Source organism: Loxodonta africana, chromosome 18 (assembly GCF_030014295.1).
Source record: "Loxodonta africana isolate mLoxAfr1 chromosome 18, mLoxAfr1.hap2, whole genome shotgun sequence".
Classification (NCBI taxonomy): domain Eukaryota; kingdom Metazoa; phylum Chordata; class Mammalia; order Proboscidea; family Elephantidae; genus Loxodonta; species Loxodonta africana.
Window position 1 is genome coordinate 46,699,153 of NC_087359.1, and position 14,706 is coordinate 46,713,858.

Here is a 14,706-nt window from a genome sequence, read left to right on the forward strand (position 1 = left end):
GGTGAATACTATTTTTAAATTGAGTGAATGGGTAATAGTCATTTTTGGGCACTGCTGAGCCTCCTGCCAATATTTTCTCATTTAATTTACCTAATAAGTGACTGATATTCAGGGAGGTTAAGTGACTTGACTGAGGTCACAAAGCCAGTGTGAGGTGAAGACCAGGATTTGAACCCAGGAATTCCATTTGGGAGTGAGGCATCGGAGGTCCAAACCAAACCAAACCTAGTGCCATCGAGTCGATTCCGACTCATAGCGACCTTAGGTAGGACAGAGTAGAACTGCCCCATAGAGTTTCCAAGGAGCACCTGGCGGATTCGAACTGCCGACCCTTTAGTTAGCAGCCATAGCGCTTAACCACTACACCACTAAGGCAGAGGTATTTTAGCTAATGCCCAAGACCCTCCTGGGTAGAGAAAGGGGCTTAAAGAGAGAGTGGAGACTATCCCTTAGTTGAGACCTTTGACTGACATCAAAGTATTCGGCTTACACTGGAGCAGGAGAAGCACCTTCACTATCCATGGTCACCCAGAATGAGAAGAAGCCACAAGGCCTCCTCTCCCTGCCCCGCCCTCACCCCGCCTCAGTTGTCTTTTCTAAGCCAATTAGGAGAAAACTCAATAGGATTGAGAGTAAATGCCACAGACAAGTGCCACTTAATAAGCGCTACCAGTGCGGAGGAGGGAGGTCAACAATTGTGTTTTAACGCCGGGATTTGGGGTGCCTTTGGCTGGCAGCAGGGCCCTGGGAAGCCATGGGCCTCAAGGCTAGCCCCCAGGGGAGATTGTCCTGGATCACCTTCAGGATCAATTAGAGCACAGATCTCCTTGATTCGCACGCCTTTGGGCCTTTATTTTTTTTCTTCTCGTTTGTTGTAAAAGTGCTTAAGAAGGAAAAGTTGAGTTCATATAGGAAACCTGAGGTAAATAATGCCGGCTTCAGCTGTATGCAAGCTGTTCCCCACACACTGTGCTTTTTCATTGTTTAAAATAGCAAGGTTTGGATTTTTGGGGGGGCGGGAGCGGGTCATAGGGAAGGAACACGACGTCTCTTTTCTAAGGAAAAAAAAAAATAGTTTCAGTCTCTTTTTACCTTTTCTTTTCCAAAAGGAATTTTTGGGACCAAATCAAAAGTTAGGCAGAAATCCAAATTCATTCTCTGTCCTTTTTTCTTCATAATACCTCTCTCTCCCCTTGTCTTTATCTCTTCATCTGATTATATTTGAAAACTGAAAAATTTTAACCTGGTAAAGGAGGAGATTCAGGCGATGTTTCCTTTTAAGAAAACTCAGAGCATGATCAGACAGTTTGCACATCCGAGATCTACACACGTACAAACACCCTCTGTCTCTTGCTTGATTAAATCCACACTTGAGAGTCTGTTTTGAATGAGTGTACTGTGCTGGTGTCTTCCACCCCCGGCCTCACCTCACAGGAGAAATTTTTAGGAGCCACTTTTCTATTAAACCAAAGAGTAGGAATTGATGGGGTGGGAGGGAGGTGGTCTTGGAAGATATAATTAAAATTTGTTTATTATACTGATTAAAGAGAAAGAATGGTTATTATTCACATGAATGACCTTCTCCCTGTAATTTTTTTAAAGGATTTTTTGTTGGCTTATTCACAGTGGTTTGGAACTCACCTAATGGCTTACTTCTGTGCAGCACCAAGAGCTTCCTCAATTAAGCCATGAACTGAGATGAATGAAGGTCCCTTATTTCGGTGCCTGTTTGAAAACGGGTATGGGGGCACAGGGAGCAATATTATCTTTCAGACTAAATAAAGTCTTCTTATTTGAGGCCGAACCTGGGTATACAAGGGTTCACCTTTCCTGTCCCAGCCACTTCCTGAATTCTTCCTCCTAATTTGTCTGCTGATTGAGAGGCAGGCCCTCATCAGACTCGCCTGGCTGGAGAATCAGCTTGACCACTGCTGACTCTTACCCTGGTGTGAGCTTTCTGGCTCCTGCCGGGGAGGGGAGAGGCCTGGGTGAGGAGCAGCGACATTCAGGTGGGTGGAGAGGGCATATTGGCTGTAGACTGGGATGAGGTAGCAATTGGATTGGAAATTGATGTTCAGCCAAGGGTAGAAATCAGGTGCATGAAGCAAACTGGTTGCTGCTTAAAGTCTGTCTCCCAGTGCACCCGTGGGTCACTTTTGTACACACAAGCACATTACCAAGCCCCTCCCCGCGACCCCCACCCAACTTGGCCTCCCTCTCGCCCACCTGCTATGGCAATCTTAGCTTTCAAGTGCAGGTTTTGAGGTTAATAGCAAGTCGTTTCCCAGTTGGCCTTTGTTTGAGAGGCTCTGAAGGTGGAAATGAAAGAATTTAAAGGGACTGTAGATGTCAAGCTGGAAGGTCTGGTATCCACTGCTGGGGGAAAGGGTTGGCTGGGAGGTGGCTCTCACCATTTGGCTGTGGCCCCCAGACTAGGCCAACAACCTGACTTGCTTAGATCCTTCAGCTTCTTCCATAAGGGTTGACTGCACTACTCCACTTGCTAGACAGAGGGGTTGTGCCGCAATGGAGAATGCCCTGGACCAAGAGCCCTGAGTCCTGGGCCCAAGGACCCAGGCCTGTGACCTTCATCGGGTCTTTCCCTGTGCTACCCCAGGACTGGCTCCACACTGGGGAGCTGTACCCCCACTTCCTCAATGGACACTCAGACCGATACTCACACCTTCTGGTCATGAGATTTTTACTGCCAGTGCCACAGAGTAATGCACATAACCCATGTTGGGGAGTTTCGGCCGTGTAATAAAAAGTTCAGAGTCATGTTCACTGGTCTGTAATTCCTAACTCCTTTTCTAAGAGGGTCCTGGGAAACTGAGCTTGACTTTCTGCGTGCTTCTTGTCTCTGAGCATGGAGGTCAGCCAACGCTCTCCATCCTAACCCTCCAGCTCGGGGCCGTGCTGTATCCATGCCCTGGTCTTGTCTGTCATATTGTGCTCCCTAGCCTCGGCCTAAAGTAATAGGGCCAAACACTAGGTGTCGCCAATCTGGCCTTGCCTACATCTCCAGAGGAGTTGGCTTTTGAGACTCTGCTGGGCTTTGCTGGCCTTGTGTGTCTGTCCCACCCCTTATCACCCAGTTACAGCTCCCTGGATTAGACCATCTCTGGTATTTCCTTGGGTTCATAGAGAAACTTGGTGTTTTCAGTTTTTCCGCAACCAGAAACAATCACTGGCTTTCAGATTCTCTGGCCCCCTGAGCACCACCCTCCCACTCCTCTTCCTCCCCAACCGTGGTGAGCCCCTGCCGTGGGTGACTGTTCTCTTTTTTCTGTGAGTGCTCACCTTTTACAGTCCTGGTTCGTATTTTAATTGTCCAATTTCATATGTATTTGACCACGATCCTACCAAAACCAAACCCACTGCCATCTAATCTATCCTGACTCATAGCGACCCAGAGTAGACTGCCCACAGAGTTTCTAAGACTGTATATCTTGGCGGGAGCAGACAGCCACATCTTTCTCCAGCAGAGCAGCTGGTAGGTTCAAATCTCCAACCTTCTAGTTAGCAGCCAAGTGCTTAACCACTGCAGCACCTCAAATACTTTTTAGAAGATAGGTGGGACCATCAAGTATCAATAACTCAGGAATCCTGTGACTGCTGGGCTGCCTCAAATTTGTAGAGTCAGGAGACCAAACTGTCCCGAGTTAGTACTGATGGGTTGGAGAGTCTTCTCTTCTGAGTGGTTGATACTGTTTTTGAATGAACTCTTCACTCCACCCCCAAAAAAGGGGGGAATCCAAATAACTTAAAAAATTTTTTCTGTTGTTTAAAGAATTTTGAACACCAGTGGGAATAATGGAACATGTCTGGTATGTTCAAAAGTGAGATCAGAAATTGCCGGGTTGGAAATGAAGCCCCTCATTGTGTGTGTCTACATGCCCACTCCAGCACGAGGCCCCACAAGGCCCAGCTGTTAATGGCTCCTGAGCGTCAGTTGAGCAGCCCTGATTGAACTGGACTCCTGACCACAGAGGGCTGAACCAGGGGCGGTGGAGTATGCCAAGCCTTGGCCAGCTCCAGATTACCCAGTTGAAAGCTGCTTGGGAAGCCAGAATGAATGTTAGTATCATCTTTCGCTTGTGCAGTTTTTCAAGATTCAGCCATAGGTGTTCATGGACCTCTACCTGGGTTTTGATTTTCTAGGCTGGGATGAAAGACGAAAGAGACGTTTATTTGGTAGGAGGGGGAACGGGACATTGAACTGCTTTTAAATCATCACACAAAGAAAGCCTTTCTTCTCTCATCCTTTCCCACTTCTGCCCTGGTGCTGAGCTTTGAAAAACCTTCCTAGGTAGGCTGAGGCCGAGAGATGGTTTTTGAGACTCAATGGACATGTATCGGCTCTGGATTGTCTGTGAGTCCTCATCGCAGAGAAGCAGATGAGGGTGCAAGGGCAGCCCAGCCGGTGGGCCTTTGTGGCTGTCCCTCCTCCTGGCCAAGAGATAACAGGTATTCAAAGTCCTGTGTGTATCAGGAGGGAGCAAGGTGGCCAGAGAGGCAGCAAAGAATCAGCCAGCGGCCTGTCTGTGTTGGATGGACGGCAAACTTGTCCTGTGAAGCAAAAGCAGCCACAAGTTTGTCTTTTTCAAGTGGAGGAGAAATTTAAAGTGAAGCTCCAGAGAGATAAGTTGGTTTTTTTTGTTGTTTTTTTTTCAGTCTGGTGCTTCATGTCGGCTTAACGATTCTAGAAGGGCCCTGAAAATGGCAGAGACCTCAATTTCCCCCCTCCTTGTGTGCTCCCTAACTAGAGAGGTTTGCAAAGCTTAAGGGGATTAATGCTCTTTAAACCTCTGCACTGCTTCCTGCTTCTCCTGGGATCCGGGTGCTAATAAAGATGTACCAGCTTGGAAAGGCTGGTAAACACTGCTTTGTTGCCATGGCAACAGGCGAAACAAGACTGTGGCGGAGTATTGCTAACAAGAGTCCTTATGATTAAGAGTTTAAGGAGGGAGTAAAAAAAAATGGTTCTTAAAAATGCAGAGAGTCTTGGCGAGGTAATTAGACTTGGTGCTCTCGAAGTAAATTTATAGTTTTACGGAGCATTAGAGACTGCCTCGCTGCTGGCGAAGTCGCCGCCATCAAGTAGGAGCAACAGCGTAATCACCGAGAGCCGCCAGCATCTGTTGCCAGTGGCTCCGGTGAGGCTGGGGGTGTGCGTCCCGAGACACCTTCTTGGAGATTTTGCTTCCTCTTCTCTCCTTCTCCTCAGCAAGTAGTCACCATGTGTCTTCACATGGTTGCAAAGTGTTAAGAAGCTCTATTTCCTGCCTTCTTGGTGTTGAAAGGCATGAGGGAATGTTCTACGCCTGCCTTACAGCTGGGATGTTATTGCTATGGAGGACAGCGACAGCTAACTCTTACCAGAAGCACTCCCTATGTCTGGGGACGGGGGCATTGGTGGTTCAGTGGTAGAATTCTCACTTTCCATGAAGGAGGCCTGGGTTCGATCCCCAGCCAGTGCAGTTTATACACAGCCACCACCCATCTATCAGTGGAGGCTAGTGTGTTGCTATGATGCTGAAGAGGTTTCGGCAGCATTTCCAGGCTAAGTTGGACTACCAGAAAGGCCTGGCAGTGTGCTTCCAAAAATCAGCCAGTGAAAGTCCTGTGGATGACAATGGTCCAATCCACAACCGATTGCGGGGCTGGCACAGCATGTCTTTCCACTGTGCGTGAGGTCACCATGAGTCGAGAGCTAACTCCGTGGCAGCCAACAGCAACAACAATGGTTGGGGACTGGACTGCGGGGACATAGCTAGCAACTGGCAGAGCTGAGATTTGAACCCAAGCTATAAAGCTTGGAAAGCCTGGGCTGTTGCCCCTGGACCATGCCATCTGAGACCTTCTGAAAACCGTCACCTCCTGCCGCTGTCATTTTCATTCTTGAGTCCTGAGCAGCTCCTGTGGCCCCTGCTGGGATCTTCTACCCAAACATGCTGAGACTTCCCAGTGAGCCTGGGACTCTGATCTCATATTCCCTCCCTACATTGGATTTGGCACGACTGCTGAGCAAGTTGGAAAGGTTTATGCTTCTGGTCTGTGTTTTAAAATCCTGTGGATGGTGGGGGAGAAGCAGGGCAGTGTGGGTAGGCAGGATGGGGTCACTAGGGAGGCCCCACTGACTTGCAGCCCCCTCCTGGGTAATGGCACCAGCTGCTCAAGCCATCTGGGGCCTCATGCTGGCCTCCCACACATCCGCAGAGTCTAGGCTGTACAGGCTGGCTCTAGATTGCCCTGCCCTCTGCACCCCCTCCATGCCTCCTTCAGGCACCCACCACAACTCTCCCTGGCAGCTGTAGCAGCTCTTGGAGGGGTCTCCTGCCTCCAGGCCTGCTCCACTTTCATCCATTCCTCTCCAGAAGGATCTCTTCGAGTTGTGATTCCGATCGTGCCAGGCTTGGTGGCTTCCTATCCAGGTGCCTTCACGGGACCTCCAAGGTTCTGCTTGATCCAGCCCTGCCTACCCTTTCACTCCCTCCTCCACCTGGCTATCTGCTCAGGGTCTCCTGTGCCCCAGCAGGGTCTTGACCACCCAGTTCTCTCTCAACTGCCACCCATATTAATCCCTCCACCTTTCCTTTGAGTGACTCCTGATGCCCTCCAGGACTCTGCATAGACCCACCCCAGTCTAGATGGCTGTCTCATCCTCCTTCCTGAACGCTCTGAGCATACCTCTGTTGTTTACTCGTCCTGACCCCCCAGTAACTATGAGGGCCTCAAGAGTAGCTGACCATGTTCTGTTCATCTTGGTGTCCCTAGTACCTGTTGTCAAACCAGTTACCATCAAGTCAATTCCAACTCATGGCGACCCCATATAAAACTGTGCTCTAGGTTATAGGGTTTTCAATGGCTGTGTGACCTTTTGGAAGTAGATGGCCTCCAACTTTTGGGTTAGCAGCTAAGCACTTAACTGTGCACCACCCAGGGATTCCTAGGACATAATAGGTACTTGATAAGCCTTTGTTAACTGGAAGAATGATGGTGTTTATCTTGGCTAGATTGCTATGGTAATAAACACTGAGGCTTCTGGAGGTCAGGTGACTTGCCCAAGGTCACACCACTGGAATCCCTAAGTCCAGCCAGGAATCCCTCTCTCTGCAGCCAGAGCAGGCTGCCCAGCCTCAGACCCACCACCTCCTGTGGTGACAGTTATACCCCCGTCCCAGTGTAGCCCGGAGACCCTACCTTAGATGCTTTACACTCTTAGTAGTAATGGTATCACATTCTCTGAGTTTTGTTGCTTGTAAATTTCTTTTATGCTGATAAACTTGAAACTGGATTGGAATTGAATGTGGGATGCTGTCCAGTATCCATCAAGAAGGTAATGGTAAACATTTAACGGTTTTTCCTCCTCCTTCCCCACTGTATCAGTTTTCTTATTGAATTTGGGAAGCAATAGCAATTGATTAAGTTGCAGTGGAGCTTGCCCTAAAAGGAAATGATTGATAATCCATTTAGGGCTAGCTGGCTGGCTTTTTACCCCTCCTGATTTCCTTGGTCACTTTTTCAATTACCAACTGTATTTAGCTTGGTTTGTTCGCAGTAACTCATTTCCCCTTCCTCCAGGATCTGCAGGGAAGTTGTAATGTAACGTTGGAGCAGTGACATCTAATTATTTGCCTGAGACATCAGTTAGAAATGCAAGAGTACGTCTTCCTTGAGGTGGACAGACGAGAGATGCGGGGCTGTGAAGCAGAACACAACGTCCCCTTGCGGGTATTGGCAGGGAGGTCAAGGCGTCAGGTAACATCACAGCCTGCTGGTCACTGGAGTCGGTTAGAGCTCATGTGGTCCTCCTGGGGCAAAGGCCATGGGATTGATTTCCCACGTGGTCCCACTGGCTGGTGGCCTGTTATCGGCACTCACTACTGGGAGGAAAGCTACGCAGAGGCATGTGTTCCTGTGGGTAGGTTCACACCATTATATTCAGGGCTTTGTTTTTATTTGTTGAGCTTATATCTTTTAAGGTATCTTACCATCTACAAAATCCTTTCACCTGTCCAGTTGTGATAGCTTGAGGACCTCTCAGTAGTGCTATTAAGGGAAAAAGAGATTAAATTAGCTTCCAGAGTTACTCTACCAAATTATATGTGTACACTGCCTGGCCCTTAGTGTTCAGTAATGTACATTGTATGGTTCAGTGGTAGAATTCTCACCTTCCATGCAGGAGTCCCAGGTTTGATTCCTGGCCAATACATCCCAACGCAGGCACCGCCCATCTGCAGTGGAGACTTGTGTGTTACTACAATGCTGAGCAGGTTTCAGTGGTGCTTCCAGACTAAGATGGACTAAGAAGAAAGGCCTGGCAATCTGCTTTCAAAAATGAAAACCATATGGCTCACAATGGTCCACTCAGCAACCCATCATGGGAATGGTGCAGGACTGGGCACTGTTTTGTTCTGTTGTGCATGGGGTCTCCATGAGTCGAGCAGGCAACTCCACCGCAGCTAACAAAACAACAGCAGTGTACATTGTCATACGCTGTTTCTAGAATAGCTGTCCGGCCATTTCATCAATGGATAGACCAAGGCTTGAAATGGTGCAAGGACTTGCCAGACATGGTTCTGTAAGTGGAGTATGGAGCCCACTATTGAAATAAATTGTTGTTGTGGGCCATTGAGTCAATTCTGACTCATAGCAACCCCACAGGACAGAGTAGAACTGCCCCATAGGGTTTCCAAGGCTGTAATCTGTGTTCATTAATGGGCATGCTGGCTGAACCCCAGCACTGGGGAGACTCCCACAGTCGTGGGTGAAGCTGGGCTGGGTGGGCCTCCCATGTTGGCTGTGGGCTGACTTTGGGCAAGGGGAGCCCAGGGGAACTTATGTCTCTGCAGGAGGTCACCTCCAGAGAGGGATAAGGAGTTGCCCCCAGCTTATTCTTCCCGATATTTTTTCAGAGCTTGATCACACTACCTCTTTAGGGATAAGATGAAGCCAGGAGTGATACAGAACAGGAGTTAGAGACTTTTCCCAAGACTTGATGAGGGAGTCCTAAGGTGCCTGCCCTCAGGGCCAAGCCCCATTTCCTTCTCCTTCCTGACTCTAACGAATACCTGCTTTGGAATGAATTTGGTAATGCCAGCAGCACCACCCAACTCACTTTTGGGTCACTTTCTGCCCCCCGTGGAATCTCTGAGCCGGTTTAGCCAAAGGAGAACCCAGCCAGGAGGGCCTGTGGTGAGGAACCGGCTCACAGGGCTGTCAGCTGGTTCCTGCAGCCCTCAGCTGTGTGCTCCCACTGCAAGCTTGACCTTTGCAGTGGCTCCAGGGGAGCCAAGGAGATACAGGGCGTCTCTTGGGAATGCAGAGTCCCTGATTCCTGAGCACTGTTGATAAGGGAGAAGCAGCCCCAACTTTGGTCTGCGTTAATGGGGTAAAACAGCAGAGTTGTTCTTCCTGGGAGCTGAAAATTTCTTCTAAATGTTCAGACCCATAGCCAAGGCAGCTAAGTCAGCGGATTGTCAGCCGTCCCGAAAGTACCATCTCGCATAGGGCTATAGTGTCTTCCAGGCCTACATCTGACTTCGCCTTCCCCCACCCCACTTTCTGAGTTTCATGATTTATTCTGAGGGAAGGGGAGTGGCATTTCTCCTAGTACCCACTTCCTTCCCGCCCCCCCCCCCCCGCCTTTTCCACGAGTATTCAGAAATGGAGCTTGCCTGCTGCTGGCATGGGGAGCTGACAAAATATTTAAATAAAGGCTCTGGGGAAAAGGACATGCTTAGATTAAGGAGAGAAACTCATTGCCACCTCGCAGTCGCGGTCTTGGCGTGTTTCGCGTCTCTGTAATTACGCCTCTGCAGCGCTGCTGTTTCCAGTCACCACGCAGCCATCTGAGGGAAGACAGCACTCTGAAAATGGCCCCAGAGCAGTCTTTTTAAAAAGGCGGTTAGCGATCAGAGCTATAAATAGTGTCTTTTCAACAAATAGCAAAGATTGTCCTTTCCCCTTTTGGGCTCTGCTGTTGTGGCCCCGTATCCTGGAGAAAGTGGGCTGGGGCAGGAGCGTTTGTGCCTCCCCCAAAACCTTTGAGAGCCTAGAGACTCCCAGCCTTCCTGTGAGACCCAGCCTGTGGCATGGAGGTGAACAAGACCCTTGCTGGCTTGAGCTGTCTTTCCTGGGGCATAACCATAGAAAGCCACCCCTGTAAGTCACTTGCCCCTTCTGCCTGACTTTTCTAAATCCCAGACTAGCTTTCTGCCAGTTCTAAACCACTAACCCTGCTGTGAGCAAAGGCAAGTCTGCTGGATTCCTATCTCTACCCTGCTGTGAGCAAAGGCAAGTCTGCTGGATTCCTATCTCTTTGGGGCTTCCTGAGTTACGGGACTCTCCAGGTACTTCTTCATTTGCCTCACATGTATCAGAATCTCAGAGCTTCTTTGACATCATTTTAACTTATACCCACTCTCTCAGTCAGCACCACAAAAGGGACATTATTTACTGTCTGAGACGGACACGTCCATCAGCAACAGCTGCACAATGGGACGTTACCTGCTCTGCCTACCCTTGTGGGAAAGTTTGTGGCTACAAGTCACTCATGTGAGGACAGCGTTTGGAAAGTAAAGCTAAGGAAACGAGAAGGATGGTTGTGTAAAAGAAGACGCGCCCCAGTGTACTGTTTATTCTCCCCTCCCCTCCAGCCCTCCTCCCTTTGGGATGAGGTCATTCCCCCAGACTCACCTCCCAGACTGGCTGCAGCCCCATTTACACAGGCTTCCCTAGGTTGGGGCTTGGCTGGAAGGGGCAGGTCTTGGTGGAGGGTGATGACACACACAGGTAGCAGGGCATTTCTGGCTCCTGTCCCCAGGGCTTACCTCAGCCCTGTCTGTAGCCATAGGTGACTCCAGTGGTGCATATGTAAGACTACTGAGTGCCACTGGCAAGGCTGACATCCAGGATAAAGGAAGCTGAAGGGACCACGCGAGACCAACTGTGCTGTCATCAGTGAGGTGGTGGCTGTTATTGATATATCCAGCCTTGCAGGTGGGTTTTGGTTGCCTGATCTTGGTTGCCTGGGAGCCCCTGGCTAGTACAAATGGTTAATGTGCTTAGCTGCTGACCAAAGGTTGGTAGTTTGAGTCCACGCATCTGGGAAGAAAGGCCTGGCAATCTATTTCCAAAAAATCAGCCATTGAAAACCCTGTGAAGCACAGTTCTCTCTGACGCACATGAGATCACCATGAGTCAGAGTCAACTCAATGACAACTTGTTTTTGTTTTTTTTTTTAATCTGCCAAGTAATGGGTTGTAGAGATCTTGGGAGCATGCAAGGAAAAGAGGCAATGCAGTGGACCTGGGGTGGGAGGCCTGTATCTGTCACAGGGTTGGAAGCAAAGAGGCGTTGACCTTGCAGCCCAAAGGAAACCTTACCCTGAACCCGTCTTTGTTCTTGCACCTGCTCTTCGGGCAGCTCAATCCAGGTGCACCTTTCCTGCGTCCACTCAGTGCCAGCCTGTGTCTGCTGGAGGGCCCAAAGCCCTGGCCTTCTGGAAAGAGTTTGGCCACAATGGCCCAGTGGTCAGCATCTCCACGGGCTGTACCATGTCCCTGTAGAGGTGGGACTTCATAAAGCAGGAGCCAGCAGGCAGCTCAGACCTGTGCCGATCTACCTTTTCAATGTAACTCCTTAGCCATGATTGGTTGCTGGGAAGAGAAAAAGGTGGAGTCGTAAAATCAGTTCTGCAAAATGCCGTGGGTTTTTTGAGAGCCCCTCAACCATCTGGATTTGTGTTCTGAATACACTGTGTTAACGAGTTTTAAAGTAGAAACGTGTGATTCTGGAAGACTAGTGATGGGACAACAGAGGAGATAGTTTAAAATTGCTGTTTGGTATCTCTCGGTCCAGCAGCAAATGAGAAAACCTATTATGGTACATGGAAACGGTCCATTGCGTAATGACATCTTCATAACTTGCCTTGCCAGCTGGCTTTTCTCGTAGTCTTTGAGGGGAAATTTTGCTCTTTTTAAATATTTTCTAGAGGTGGTGGGGTCTGGTGGAGGAAGACTTGAAATGTGCTGAACCCCTCCACTGAACTCTGGTTGGAGATAGGGGAAAAGACTTTCAGGGCCCTGAGCCCCTCCATTGAACTCTTGCGGGTGGGGTACTTCCCATTATCCTCAGCCCTTCCACTGAAATCTGGGGAGTAGGGGGACTTTCAGTATCCTGGGCCCCTCTACCAAACTCTTGGGAGGACGAGGGCCCTTGGCATCCTGAGCCCCTCCGTTGAACTGCTGGGGGCGAGGGAGGACTCTTAAGTGGGGATTTGCACGGTCTGCTTCATGGAGGTTCTGCTTCACGGAAGGTGTCCAAAGCACTTCTTTCTGTACTGCTTCCTCCCACCTACTCCAAACTACCACGTTTTGGGAGAAGAGTGATTGGGAAGAAGAATTCTGATAAGACTGCCTGACTTCAGAGACCCCCAGCTTCCAAACACTTATTAGCTGAGCCACCTTAGGCAAGTTACCTAACTCCTCTGAACCTCAGATTCCTCATCTGTAAAATGGGCTAATAGTAGCATCTACCGTCTAGTGTTATTGTGAGGAGCAATTAAGACGATGTCTCTACAGTTCTTAACGGGCAGGGTAAGAGCTCAGTAGTTAGTGGCTGTCACTGACATGTGCAGGCCTTGCAGGTGGGTTTTGGTGGCCTGATCTGCAGGTAATGGGTTGTGGGGTTCAGTTTTGTGAGCATCCCCAAAAAGGAGGCAACTCGGTAGAAATGTGGCAGGAGAAACTCAGTGGGCACGGGGTGGGCTGGGAGTCAAGAGGTGTAAAGAAGAAAAACCCACCATGCTCCTGGGAAGGCCCTCCTGGGAGGAACACAGGAGTTGCTGTCCTGCGAGGCACCTGGGCCCTGCTGGTGTGGGTGGAACGTTCTGGGCCCACCTGGCTGAGGAAGCAGATGGTGGTGGGGGCCTTGGTCTCCCCATGAGCACCCTCTGCCTGGTGAACCTGCACATCTTGGGGTCAGGTACGGATCCACTGTCTGTTCTTCAGTGATGACAAAGAGACCCCTTGACTTAGAAGACATCAAGCAAGGAAAGAAAACCACAGCCCCGAGCTGAGAGATGGCAGCATGGGTGGGGTTGGGCACTCTGGGAGGGCTCCACCAAAGTGGCAGGTGGGGGAATTTGATATTCTGGCCCATCTGCCTTGAACGAAATGTTTCTGTGGCTGCTTTACCCATGTCTCAGTTCCCGGAGGCCTGTCAACCCTAGACAGGCCCCAGATATCACATAAATCTCTGTGCTTGCTGGCGGGTCTTGCTGTTTTCCATCCCCAGCACTTCCATTTCTGTGCAGTTTACTCTGAGAAATCCCACGTGGGCTGGCCTTGAACCAGTGGGCCAGAGTCTCCCCCACCTGCGCCCCACCCCCACCTGACCTTTCCTCCAAACCTTTCCTGCAAACAAGAAGCAATAGGAACTGTTTGCCCAGTTGCTGCTTTTATCTTCTTGGGCCCCTTCCCGTGTAGGAGGCTGTGCTAGGAGTAGGCCTGGGCCAGAAGGCGGAGGGAGAGAGCTGTGGGGAGGCCAGAGACAGGCCATCTGCACCTGGTACTATGGAAAGTGGGGTCCTGGAGAGCAGCCTTTGCTGCCCCTGGCTGGACAGTGTTTCATTACCGAGAGAAGGGTAGGGTCTGCATGCTTTATTGTTCGTTGAGTGATCACATTCATCAGAATTTTAGAGAGCGGAAGGTTCCCCTCTAGGCACCAGCTGATGGCAGTGCCTCCCCCTACTCATCCATTGTTTGAATTTGCAGCTTTGGAGCCTAACAGGCTTGGATTCAAATTCTGGTTCCCTCCAGTTATTGTCTGTGTAAGCTTCCTAACCTCTCTGAGCCTTAGTTTCTTCCTCTGTAAAATGGGGATAAGAATATCCTCTTCAGATGGTGGGTGCTGTGGATGAAATGAGGGAGCATGTAGAGAGAGCCTGATACATAGGAGTGTCCAGTAAATGGCAGCTGTTGTCCTTCCTTCCTTTCTCTCCTTTTTTCTTTCTCTCTCTCTCTATTTCATCCACTAAACTGAGCCCCTTTTTGTATGTCAAGTGCTGTGGCACCCCAAGAAGTGGTGGATTCAGCGGTGGGTCCTGTCCTCAGGGCTTACGGTCTAGTGACATTGCTAAGGTTACACAGCCCCGGCCTGTACATTCTCTTCTCATGGATTCTTTATACCCAGAGGAAACGGTCTTCTCTTGGCAGAGGGCATCACTTGCTGGTCCCAAGCCAGCCTCCACCCTGGGCACTGGCCTAGGGGAAGTTGCGCATCCTCCCTGACTTTGCCTGTGGCCTGGGACCAGGGATTTCCCTTTTCTAGGTGAGTGGAACATACAGAGCTGCGTGACACGGCCCTTCCTTAGACCTGTGCCATCACAGCAGATGACAATGATGCCCACCAGTGTGATGCCCAGAATCCCTGTACCTCCAGGGTCCCCAGAATGGATCCTGTATTGCACGTGTTGTTGGCCAACTGTCCGGAGGGTGGAGAAGGGCCATCTTTAAAAAATATAAAACATAAAAAAAAAGAAAACTTCTGTTCTCATGTCACCAACTTAAAGAAATGTAGTCCCTTCCAACTCTGACAGGCAAAGTGGTGGCTAACGAGTCGCTCCCGAGGGCCTGCACTAATGGATAAATCAGTCTTGCTGTGCAATTCCAGTGACTGTTCTCATACCAGGGGCTGCAG

The 14,706-nt window shown here is 49.8% G+C and overlaps 1 protein-coding gene and 1 non-coding gene across 6 annotated transcripts in view; both read left to right on the plus strand.

Annotated features, from left to right (window-relative positions):
* Positions 1-14,706, plus strand: part of MSI2 (musashi RNA binding protein 2) — a 472,007-nt gene that overhangs the window by 328,906 nt on the left and 128,395 nt on the right. The gene's annotated exons all lie outside the window — the stretch shown is intronic.
* TRNAG-UCC (transfer RNA glycine (anticodon UCC)) lies at positions 5,410-5,480 on the plus strand. The gene has a single exon. It is a non-coding gene; the product is annotated as a tRNA-Glu (tRNA).